Consider the following 12426-nt stretch of genomic DNA (forward strand, 5'->3'; position numbering starts at 1 on the left):
TGCATATGTCATGAGCTGCAGCACAGAATCTATCCCATATTGTAAAATAACCCTAATCTGTTCTATTGACAATGCCACTGATTATTATACCTGAAATACATGCGAAGAGCTCCTCAACTTGTTGCCATGTATGCAGTTTGCTCACTGTTCTGCATTTCAATCTGCTGGGGCAGTGATATTAAACCACTCAGTATCATTTCCCATGGTCATTCCTTAGCACCTTGCTGTTGAGTTTGGGTTCCCAGTGTTGCACGGGGCAGGTGTCTCTCCCCCATCAAAAAAAAACACCTTTCCATTGTTTTGGGGGCTGGGGACTAAATTATTATTAACAAATGGTCTCTTGGTGAACAAATGGGACTGGGAGTCAGGTCTCCTGGATTCCACTCCAGCTCTGCCATCCATATATTGTGCAACTGTTGACTGGGATGATTTAGTTGGGGTTGGTCCTGCTTTGAACAGGGGGTTGGACTAAATGACCTCCTGAGGTCTCTTCCAACCCTAATCTTCTATGATTCTCCACGTCTCTCCACCAGGACCCCCCAGGACTCAGCTGAAATACCCCCTGCTATCCCAGGCATAACACACACATGCACAGAGCTTTGCCACTGCACTTCCTTCCTGATTTGCAGCCCCCGACTGCTATTTCAGTTCCGGGCCTTTTCAAAGCAGCTGTGCGAAACTGGTCGGTGGGGTAGGGAAAAATGTCTGCCAGAGACTGGGAGAAGCGTCTACTGAAATAATGTCACATCCCCAGACACTGACCAAGCCTGTCTGAGTTTAACCTGTAAGGATCAAAGCATAAGAGATCGCTGCACAATCATTTTCATATGCCAGAATATAAATATTAGACACAAAACCACATACAAGAATCACTGCCCTTACGACAGCTCCAGTACACTTTGCTGACATTAACACCAGGAATACCAAGCGTTTCAAGCCAGGAAATAACAATATCGACTGCAAAACCTCCTTGCTTGGAAGACAAAACCATCCCCAGAGAGGGAAAGTCACAGAGTGTGGGTTAGGGACGGTGGAGTGGGAAGACGAAAAAATAATGGTGGGGGGAAAGATGAAGTGGATGAGTGACGGCAACACTTTGTAAGTGAGTCTTCTTTGTAATGATCCCATAATCCTGGGGTCATTATGGACCCGGCCTATCCGCCCAGCGATCTCTATAAAAGATGATTGGAAGCGAAAGAAAATAGATTCGACGAGCCAGCGACAGAAATACATAAATAACCAAGGTGATTTCTTTCTGTGGAGAAGGGGCCTCGGGAAGAGATAAGCCCAGCTCGCTACATTAGAGAGATAAGGATCTACAAGGATACAAATGGGTGCGCTCAGACGGAGGCTGCGTGACAGACATGGGGCCATCAATCATGAAGTGGTGGGGGTCACGCCGGAGCCGGGATCTGCTGCGGCAGAGCGGCCAGCGCACGCCGGGTCGTGCACCATGCCCCCTCGCGTCTGGCTGTATAACAAATACGCTGGGGTCTCTCAGGGACGGGGCTGAACTGGAATGTGCTGCTTGGTGCTTTGCAGCACATGGCTTATCCCTGCCTCGCTGACTGACTGATGCGAAGCAGGGCCCCAGCCTCCCTTAGGATAAACAAAGGTCACTGGTGCCTAGCGCTGCTCATTGGTCTCCTTTCATCAGTACTAAATCCACTGGACTCTAGCCGGTCTAACGCTGCTTGACTAACGCCTCCCTCCAGCTACCCACTCCACTCCCAGGCAGACACCTGTCCAGGGGAGCTGAGCTGCAAGTTTCTCTTCCCATCTCACCCAAGTGTAGGGTGACCGGACAGCGAGTGCAAAAAATCGGGAAGGGGGTGGGGGGTAATAGGAGCTTATAGAAGAAAAAGCCCCAAATATCGGGACTGTCCCTATAAAATCAGGACATCTGGTCACCCTACCCAAGTGATGCCCTCTAAGGCCCCTCCTTGAACCACTTGAGGCCCTTCAGCAAGAAGGCCTCCGAGGTGAAGCATGACCCAGAAGCATGACGGGAAAAGGGAAGCACAGAGCCTGCTGGCTGCAGCCTTCCCTTCGATCCTAAGAACGGCCCTACTGGGTCAGACCAATGGTCCATAGAGCTCTGTATCCTGTCTTCTGACAGTGGCCAGCGCCAGCAGTGTCAAAGCGAATGAACAGAAGAGGGCAATCCTCAAGCGATCCATCCCCTGTTGTCCGAGCCCAGCATCTGGCATCCTGCGGCACTGCCATACAGGGGCCTTTATGCCTCTCGCCCAGATACGCACTATTCTGGAGAGCCCGGGCTGTTGTCATCCCGCGTTTAGCACCAATAACAGCCAGCACTTCCTCTGCTCCGGTACCTGACACAATGTGAAAAGGGAGATGCCTTGGGGGGGCACGACTACAGAGGCCTAAAAGGGGGGGCACAGCGGTGGAGAGAGACGCAGTGAGGTGAGAGGGGGAAGGCAGGAGTTGTGGGGGGGGAAGGAGGGGAGAGAGGGATGTTGGGGGGGGGCTCTCCAAGCTACCAGCCATCTGCCCTCCCCTCCCCATTTGGGAATCTAATTGCTGCAATGGAGGAGCGGATTCCCCTCGCTAATTAAGTGCGGGGCCGGGAACTGCAGTGCATTTCGTCCCTGTCGGAGGCCGGAGATGCCACCACCACGCCGGAGTTAATGAAAAATGTGATAAACCCACTGTGTTAATTAATCCCAGGGATTGGATTGTGCTGAAGTCAGCCTGGGTTGGAGAAAGCGCCCTGGGGTCAGCATCCTGCTGGCTGGCGGCGCGAGAGGAGGCTCTTTGGCTGGGGTGTGGGATGAGCGGGAGCATCTCTGACTGCAGCAGCTGTGACTGGGCTTTGCAGAACTCCCCCCCACACACACACACTCTCCTGTTGCTGCCCGGGTGCTCGGTCTCCTTTCCCAGAGCCGCAAGGTAACCCTAAAGCCAATGTGTGACTGTGATGGGAGCTGTTACTCTGGTGAGGAGGAGGAGAAGATTCAGGCACCCAACACGTATGACCCTGCCCTCCTCAGAAGAAACGTGGAGGCGTGCCCTGCCGCAGACAAGCACTCCCATCCACACCCGCTGCTAGTCGCCAACACCCTGCCTCCTCTGATACTCTCTCACACAGGTGGGCTGTGCAAAAGTGCCCGAAAGGTCAACAGTTACAGTCCGGGAGGGGACAGAGCCTTCCATTCTCATGGAGAACCAGTGCAGGGGATCAAGCTCAAGAGCTCCAGCAATGTGGCACGGGGTGGGAGAGGAAAGAGACGATCTCTCCAGCCATGTGGCCAGGGGTGGGGTGGGGAGCGGGCAGGTCCCAGGCAAATGGGCAGGTCCCAGTAACTTATTTAGATTGCAGCTCTTTGGGTCAGGAACCACATTTTTGTTTTGTTTGTACAGCACCTAGCACAATGGAGTCCTGGTCTAATACAAACAGTAATAACAATGAATAAAATGCATGGTAGGTTGAAAGCAACACCTTCAACTCCACGGGGCGGCAGCTGCAATGCAGATCCAGCAGGTGCTTTAAAAATGGGCATGTCCTTAATAGAGGGAGGTTCATATTCCATTAACCGAAGGCTGCCCCTAGTGCTTTCCAGTGGGTAGAACAGAAGACTGTGAATAAGGGCTCCTGGGTTCTAGCTCCAACCCTCTCAGACTTGTGTGGGTTTAGGTAAGTGGCTTAACCTCTCTAGAGACAGCTCTTCCTCGGGGGTACTACTAATGCTCTAATTCATACGCGTGTGGTGGTGGTGGGAATTCAATACAGCCCTTTGAGATGCCAGCACGCAATGGGTGACATAATTGCAAAGTCTTCCTGGCAAGGCAGCCCCAGTGCTGCAGATTAATTACATCTGTATGACTTTTCCAGCCAGCCAGCCAGATGGAAACAGGATATAGCTAAAGACACTAGAAGCCCAGAATCAATACAATGGGAGAAAGGCAGGGGCAGCCCAGCTGGGGGAGAGGAGTATCTTGAATGATACACCCAGATGCAACAGGGTCTTTGCAAACCCAGAAGGTCAGCTGGCTCCGGCTGGGCAGTAAATGATGCGGAAAGGCTGCTAGGGTGGAGCCTCAGGTTTAGGATGCTAGGAGTCACTACTGAAAGAGGCAGCTCTACTCCATACCACCCATCCCCCTGTCCTTATAACACTAACCAAAACTGATGGGGCAAGTGTTTCCAATTCGTTAGACCAACTCCACTGAAGCAACATCAGTACAAGAAAGGAGGATTTTTCCCACCAAGACTCAACCAGCCTTCCCTGAGACTCAAGTAAAGCCTCAGATGGATTCTTCTGCGGCCTGTTCTACTTAGTTGGTCCAAAGTCCGTGTCCAGCATATGGAAATGATCTTGCCAGGACATTATCACACAGCAGTTTTTAAACAGGGGGAGGAGAAGGCACATGCTCTGCTCAGTGAGAGATAGGTGGGCAAGGAGAACAAGGGAGTTAGGGTATGTTTCTGCCATTGCTGGAATGGAATGGGATACATCATAATTCGAGAGGGCACTGGACTCCAATTCCTTATCTGAGCATCCCAAACTTCAGGGCAGTTTGGATCTGCACCAGAATCCAACCTGCACTGCTGGCTGGCTGGCTCTCCATGATGGACCAACCCGAAATCCTGTCTCCACGGACCACGGGGGAAGTTTGGATCCAGATCTGGAATTTTCAGTGAGTGACCCTTCTTGGCTTGAAAGTTTTGGAGCGTGCACGGCATCCTCAGAAAGCTTGGTGGGATAATGACAAATCCATGTGCTGCACAGGCCGATGATTATTGTGGAAATCATGCACACTGATGCATATCTTCTTCATTTCTAGAAACATAGGCCTTAAACACTGGCGCTAAAAGAGAACTCCCTTAACAGGAACCCGGGGTAATAGGTCCCTTCTCTTCTCTGTGAGGCAGCCACTAAAAAGGCAATATCACAAACACATGCAAAGCCAGTATGGTAGTGAACACAGGGCATTATAGGAGAGAGCAAAGTACACTGCTCGGTCCAGAATTTACCCTTTCTTCTCTATAGGAGTCCCGGCTGCTTCCCTTTTGGAATCATCAACAACTGCTTTATCCATCACATCTGGCTAAGATCAGGTTCTCTCGCTCCAAACTGCAAGACAGTCCTGGCATGTCCTCCAGCGCTGACTGCATCCATCTCCTTCTCCCTCATCCTACAGGGTTTTTTTTATTGGAGACACTTTGACATGGCAGGATTATCTGTCTGTGCATAGCCCTAGCGGTATGATAATGATACTAATTAACAGCATTTGTTAATATCTTTAAATTACCTGTATTAGCTCCCAGGCAAAGCACCTACTAACAGTGGCAGCAGTGTTGGCAGATTTGCATCAGCAAGTGACATTATGTTCATTTCATAGTTCATTAGAACACTCCAGAGCGAACATGTCACCAAACGACATCATGATCCGCGGGAGACTGGCCTGGTACTGGAACCTGGTGCTAGGGCTGCTCGTCTCAGCAAAGGGGACCTGCTTTCTGAGGGTGCCTTTTTATTTACCCATTGCCCTGATACCTCTCTTGTGCCAGGGTGAGCCAGCAGTGAGTAAAGCAGTTGGGATAGGACTCAGCCCCAGGGGGCTGATGTGCTCATAGGGAAGGATGGACAGGGCTGGCTGGAACGGGCCATGAACAGGACGGTGCAGTGCAAGCTTTCCTGACCCAACCCTTTGCCAATATCACACCCGCCTCATTCCTGAACTACTCTGACCTCATGGTCTCAGTCCTGAGCTTAGCCTGACCGACAGTTCTCCACCTGTTTCGAGTCCTGGTAGTCAAAAAAGCGGCAAAGAAGGCAGAACAGACGGGGGAGAAAGAGAGATTCAAGGGGTGAAAGGTGGCCAGGAGGAAAAGTCTGGGATCTTATTTTTGATTTGTCTGCATCAGCTTCCATTTTGGGGATTCCAGCTAGCAGCAAGCACCAACACTTCCAGCAGAGCTGGGGCTTTCTGCAAGGCATGTCTCAGTCATGGTTGTAAATTAGGAGCTTAGAAGGTTGAGCTCTTCAGCTCCCAGCCCTTACTGCAGGTTGCCTGTCTGCCTCTGCAGGTCTTCTGTGGCTCGGCCCACCGGCCAGATCCCACAGTGCAACCATCCCTTCCGGGGGGGGGCAACAAACTTAGAAGCTCCTTGTGCCCTTCAGGGACAATTATAAGCGAATGAGTTTCTTCCCCTTCGGGGCTAAATTCCCTCTCTGGAATTGAATCATCTGCACTCTTGCCACTGGCTACAGCCAGTGGTGGTCCCTGGCCAAGCCTGGTTCCTTTGGCCGTAGTCTAGGCAGCATCCCTCCTCGCTCCTCTGGCTCCACCCAGAAACTGATTTTGGTAGCAGCAGGCAGCTCTTTTTATTCTGGCCTGCTGGGCCTTGATTGGCTGTTGCTGGACTCCTGCCCTTCTAGCTGGTGCAGGACCAGATCTCAGTGGTTCCCCCCAAAATGACTGCAGCTGGGATGGCTCTCTAGGCAAGCCTGCAAGCCTAATGCTTGGTGCTATTTTCCTGTCAGGGAGCAGTTCTGGGGGGCAGGGTGTAGCAGAGCAGCAGGGCCTCCAATGTGGGGGTGGGAGGGCGATGAAGAACTGGTACCCTCCATCACAAGGAATCTTCCTGGAGGGGTACCCTGATTGCCTGTATAGGAGAGGATACCTTGATATGAGAATAGCACACAAATGATACCCAGCCCCCACACAGGTGCACAGGGAGACCCCGCCCTTACTGCCCCAGCATAGGGGCAGGGCACAATATGGTGCTTTCAAAGTGTGTAAAAGAGTCAGTGCAGAGGCAGTGTGGTCCAGCGGATATGGCCTGGGACTCAGGAGACCCAGGTTTTATTCTTGGCTTTATCATGGGCCTGCTCCATGACCTTAGGCACATGATGGCCCCTGTCTGTGCCTCTGTTTCCCCATCTGTAAACTGGGGATAACAGCACTGCTCTCTTTTGTAAAGCACTTTGAGATCCATAGATGAAAAGCGCGATGCAGGAACTAGGTGTCACCATTCCTGTACTCCAGGAAGTGCTGTGCTTTCTGACAGAGCCCATGCTGGGTTACGGCAGCTGTACCCGCCCCACCCTAGGCACCCCAGCCCACATCCACTTCATCACGAAGGAGTCAGCTGACGGTTCTGCTCTCCCAAAATCCTTTGCAAACAAGCCTACTGGTCTCCAGTTAGGAAGAAGATAGGCAGGAACACAGCAGCCGGCTTTAACAAATCAGAAAGCAATTCATTTTCAGAAGAAAACAAGTGATATTTACATTATTAAATCACAATTACAAAGCAAATCAGCTGCAGAAGAAGGGAGCCCATTTTCATCAATTATTACTGAACTGAACGTAATTTTTCAATCAGAGGCGGATTGTAAATGGAGGCCTTGATGCAGCCAGAACTCTTTTATCATCATATTTACTAATCAGGTATTAACTTCTTGGAATTACCAATGGCACTGTGAAAAGGAAGCAGGGGATGGACGGGTGAGGAAGGAAAAAAAAGAAGGATGCACTTGTGCTAATTACAGAAAGTTAAATTAGGCGTTGTGAGCAATTCATTGATAGGACAATGAAACGCCGTCTCGTGGGCTGGAATTCAATGGGCTTTGACTTCTCTCCAGCAGGGTTTCCTTCTAGAAAATCAATTGTTTCTAGCCGGATCAGAATTACGACGGTGTGGGGCTGGGGGAAGGTAAAAAGACATCCCTTTGCTTAAATACAACAGCGATGAACCCACTAGGAAGTGAGAGTGGAGAGACAAGATTAGCGACAGAAGAAAGACTGGTGGGGGGGACACAGCTAAGATAGACGCATCCATGCCTGAGTCACTGCATCACTGCAGTATGCATTTAGAGAAGAAAGACGGTGCCGTGGGCTAACACTCAGGAGAGTGAGGTTCAATTCCCAGCTATGCCACACACTGAGTCACTTTCGGCACATCACTTAATCTACGGCTCAGCTCCCCATCTATCAGACAGGGCTATTAATATGCCCTTGCTCCCACCTTCTGTCTTGTCTATTTTGATTATGAGATCTTGGGGGCAGGGGACTCTGGTCTTAACAGGGGCCCCTGGACACTAATGTAACCTGTAATAAGATGCTAGGATTGTCATTCAGAAGCCCAAGATGCCTGGTGAGTCATTGTGAAGCGATGGAAGCAGCTACAAGCATGGCTGAGAGCTCTTTGTTCAGACTATCCCCAGGTTCAATCTTCCCTGGGCTTTGCGGTCTGTTACCCTCCAGTTTTTAAGTTCTCAGCCACTCTGACTTCACCAGTTACACCCACGCGTGGTACAGCTACAGTAAGGCACAAATCTCTGCCATGCCAAGAGTCCTAGACCACTGTGAGATTGGCAGAACTCAGCCAATCACGATGCTTACTCTACAGCTAATTTGCATGCTACAGTGTCATTGGTTCTATGAGGGAGACTGCACAGATGGTGGAATATTTGGCCCACGTGCCATGAGCATTCCAGCTTCTAGGACAGAGGAGACGGAATCATTTTAGGAGCCCAAAACCCAGGTCGGGATGAGGCCAAAGGGGATGGAAAGTTTAGCTTTGCACTTCCCCAATCCTGGGGCCATTGTGTATGTAGCCAGCCCCCAGGCATACTCTGAAGAAGCCAAAGGGCTGCTCTTCCTTACACCAAGAAGTTAACGCCAGAATCTCGACAAAGCGTTGGGGCATTCCAGCCACACCCTGTCCATGCTGGTAGCAGGGGATAGCGTGGGAGTCTCTCCCAACTCAACGGGAAGACCCTTGTGCTGGGATGTGTCCGGCGATGCCACCTCTCAGGTGAGATTCGGCTCAGCACACGTCACACTGGAAGGTCTGCACTGTTGTTGTGGCTGAGCCCAACTCGGAGCTGTTAGCCTGTGCACAAGGCAGCTGTGACCCCGGTCTGATGCGATCTGTGCTTGAAGTGGGGCAGCGGGGCAGTGGAAGTGGTTACGCCATATTCCCACTTTGCGCTGCTGACAGCTGAAATTTTTAGACCAAGAAATAAATGGGTCTATTTTTTTCTAAATGGAGCCATTGTGCTGGTTCTCTGGCTTTGCCTACGCAGATGTGCAATGCAGAGAACAGAACTCAGGACAACTGAGCCTCAACCCACTGAGCTAAAGGAGCAATATCTCCCGTTCAGTGGATACAGCAAATTGATAGACCTGTGAGGAGACATATTCCATCCAGGAGGGGGCAGCAGCAGGTACACCGTCTTAAGCTCTGCGACAGTTTTAAGCACAGAGGTGAGCCTGTGCTTTGATTCCGGGCATGTATGGCGAAGGGATATAAAGGCTATTACCCGGCACTTATAGGTATGATTTGCTCACGTGATTGAATTGAATCCAATCATAAGTGCAATGGGCCTGATTCGGACACACTGACTTGTGTCGAGCAGCCCCTTACTACGCAGTCATCCCAGGGAAATCAGCGGAAGAAGCAGCTGCTCGGTGTAAGGGCGCTGTACATTATAATTATGACCGGTGGTTAATGGTATAGAACTGACACAGAAATGTAACACATTATTGGGTGTAAGTCACCCTGCTGCAGCTCTGCACCTCCCCACTCCGGTGTCTGCCAGGGTGGACAGCGCACGTGCTGTTTGGAAGCTGCAGAAAAGCTCCCCGATTTTCTGAACGCTCCTCCCCTGCTCCCCGCTGGATCCTCCGAAATGTGGGGGCTGGGGTGAGAGTACAGGAAAATGGCAAGAAACGGGGGCGGGTCCACAGAAGATTTCAAGGCGGTGTGAAAGGAGGAGGGTGTTTGAGAGAATGGAGGAAGTGGGGAGAACAGGTTCAAACCCAAAGCCCGGATCCCCTGGCCCATGTCAGTCTGGGTCCATGCACAGCTCCATCCGGCCAGTCAGGATAAAGCAACACACGCTGGCACTACATCTGAGTGTCAAATAGCAGCATTTCAGGCTAATGTTACTGTCCTCTTTCTAATGCTCAGTGCCATCGTTTCCCCTAAAACTTATCAAAAGTAGACCCTGATTCCTCCATGCCATTCCTCCTTTTGCTAGAGCCTGCTGTGAGATGGCACCTGGCTGGCCTCCCTAGAGATATCTGCATGCCGTGTCAGGATGCAGCGATGGGGATTACCTTGCCCTCGCACCCTCACAAGCCAATCGTGGGAGAGGAGAGAAGCGGCTGGGTTCACCCTGTACTCTCACCCCAGCCCCTGTCTCCATTTGCTTCAGAAAAGCGAGAACCTGAGCTCCCTGTCCAGGTCACCACGTCCATTTCTCGGCACTTTACAGGCTTTAGCATCCTTACTCAGGATACTGCCGCGTCTATTGCTCCTCTTTGCATTTGATCTCATTCAGCCCCTTCCCCAGAGTCAGCTTCTCTTCCTAAAGCTTCGCTTTTCACAGGACTTGAACCCCTGCACAGCAGAGCTGTGTTATTAATACTAATAATCAATGGCTGAGATTAAAATAGCAAGAAGGAGCAGGCCTTCTTGGGGTTATGAAGCCAAGCTCATGCGAAATGAGAACTGGATAATGATTACCAGCCCCTGATGAGACAGGGATTTTGCACTACAGCGGAAGGCATAAACTACAAAGGAATAAACAGAGCCCTGTTCTTATTGCAACTTGTAATTTCTGAAGTGAATTTACTGCTAGGGCAAGATGCCAATTTGACAGAATTGGTGACTGACGCCCTTTGTTTATCCACAGACGATGAATTTCACCCCTGTGCAAGAGGCCAGAACTACTCAAGCCCCCAGCGTGCATAGGCCTTGCACTGGTTCTCTGTATAGGGATGAATTTAACCCAGGATAGACGAAGCCCAGTCCTGTAGCCCTTAAAAACCCTCAAACCATCAACAAGCCAATTTCCTTTCTGAGGAGCGGAAGAGCGATTGGAAGCGAAAAACTCAACATACATGACAGATGCTAATCGCCCTGCTTACTGCACTGTTAGAAGGTGCTCAGATACCTCGGTGATGATGAACGAGGAGCTTGAATAGAACAGAATGACTTGGGCAAAACTCCTGTGGAAGCCACTTGGGAATGGCTTTTGCCTGAGTCAGGATGGTAGGACTGGAACCCATCTGTGGGGAAACCACCAAGAGGAGGCACGAGTGGCGCCCAGATGGATGTAAGCCCCCTTGCTTCCGAGCCATTTCAAATGGTTTGGCCTCCAGGCAGCCTCCCCACTCTCGTATATATTAATATTAAAATGTCTGCAGCTGGTGGTCCAGGTACGGCCCAGGAAACAGCAGTGCAAGCGGGAATGCCGTACTCTGCCCACTCACCCCAAGCAGCAACTCCAATAGCCTCTCTATGCAAAGGGCACATCAAAACACCCCACCACGTCGGAAGCCCTAGTGTAGACAGGCCTCTGAGTTTAAGCCTTGTGTCCTCTGATCCTGCTCAGAGTGCGTCTAACTGACGTAGCGCTTAAAAGGCTGAGAGGTCTCTCTGCCCTCGCACTTCCAGTGTCGTTAACACAAGTGGGGCTGAAGCTGAATCATTTCTCTTGCACAGATAGAGAGAGAACTCTCTTCCTTAAAGTCCTATAGCCCATATTAGAATCATAGAATATCAGGGTTGGAAGGGACCTCAGGAGGTCATCTACTCCAACCCCCTGCTCAAAGCAGGACCAATCCCCAAATTTTTGTGCCCCGGATCCCTAAATGGCTCCCTCAAGGATTGAACTCACAACCCTGGGTTTAGCAGGCCAATGCTCAAACCACTGAGCTATCCCTCCCCATATTGTCCCTGGCTTCTCTGCTACGGACTGGTCTATATTAAGTAAGTTACTGAATTAAGGTAAACCAGGGTAAGACCCACCTTGGGCAGGTGAGGCATCTACATTAGGAGTCTGCACTGATGTAATTTATAGTGGGACAAATTTTCTTAATAGAGACAAACTCTCAGTGAGTGTCAACTGTGGTTTTGTGAAATAGGCAGGCATTCAATCCACAAAGACTTGCTATTGAGATGCACCAATTTATTTAACACAGAGATGCCACCAGAGATGCTTTTGACTTTTGCCTGGGGGATGAATTTGGAATAGTGAGCTAGAGATTTGGCCCATCACCTTTTAACGAGCTGAAGCCCGAAGGAACTCGGGGGACAGCCAACCTATGGTAACCCAAGGACTCACAACAAAATAAACAGATCTTTTGCAGCAGCGCAGGAAATAAAAGCAAGATCGAGCACCAAAACCTCAGGAAGCCCTCAGGTTTTAAACCTCAGAGGAGGGAGCATAGACTTACAAGACTGGAATGGAGTCGGTGGGAGAGCAGCTGGGCAAGGAGCATCTTTTCTGTGGGGCAGTAAACCCAATGACTTCAGCCTCTGGAGGTTGTGCCCAGTTCCGATCACCTGGCAACAAATTCTCAGCCAACAGAGGATCTAACAATGCAGCCGGCAGAGCAGGAGGGAAAGTCCAAAATGTGCTCACGCAAGAGAAATGCTCAGGG

At 50.6% G+C, this 12426-nt stretch overlaps 1 protein-coding gene across 4 annotated transcripts in view; it reads right to left on the minus strand.

The window, feature by feature from the left end:
• Positions 1 to 12426, minus strand: part of LOC311511395 (opioid-binding protein/cell adhesion molecule homolog) — a 705875-nt gene that overhangs the window by 35495 nt on the left and 657954 nt on the right. The gene's annotated exons all lie outside the window — the stretch shown is intronic.

This window comes from Lepidochelys olivacea (assembly GCF_965140295.1).
Source record: "Lepidochelys olivacea isolate rLepOli2 genome assembly, chromosome: 22".
Lineage (NCBI taxonomy): Eukaryota > Metazoa > Chordata > Testudines > Cheloniidae > Lepidochelys > Lepidochelys olivacea.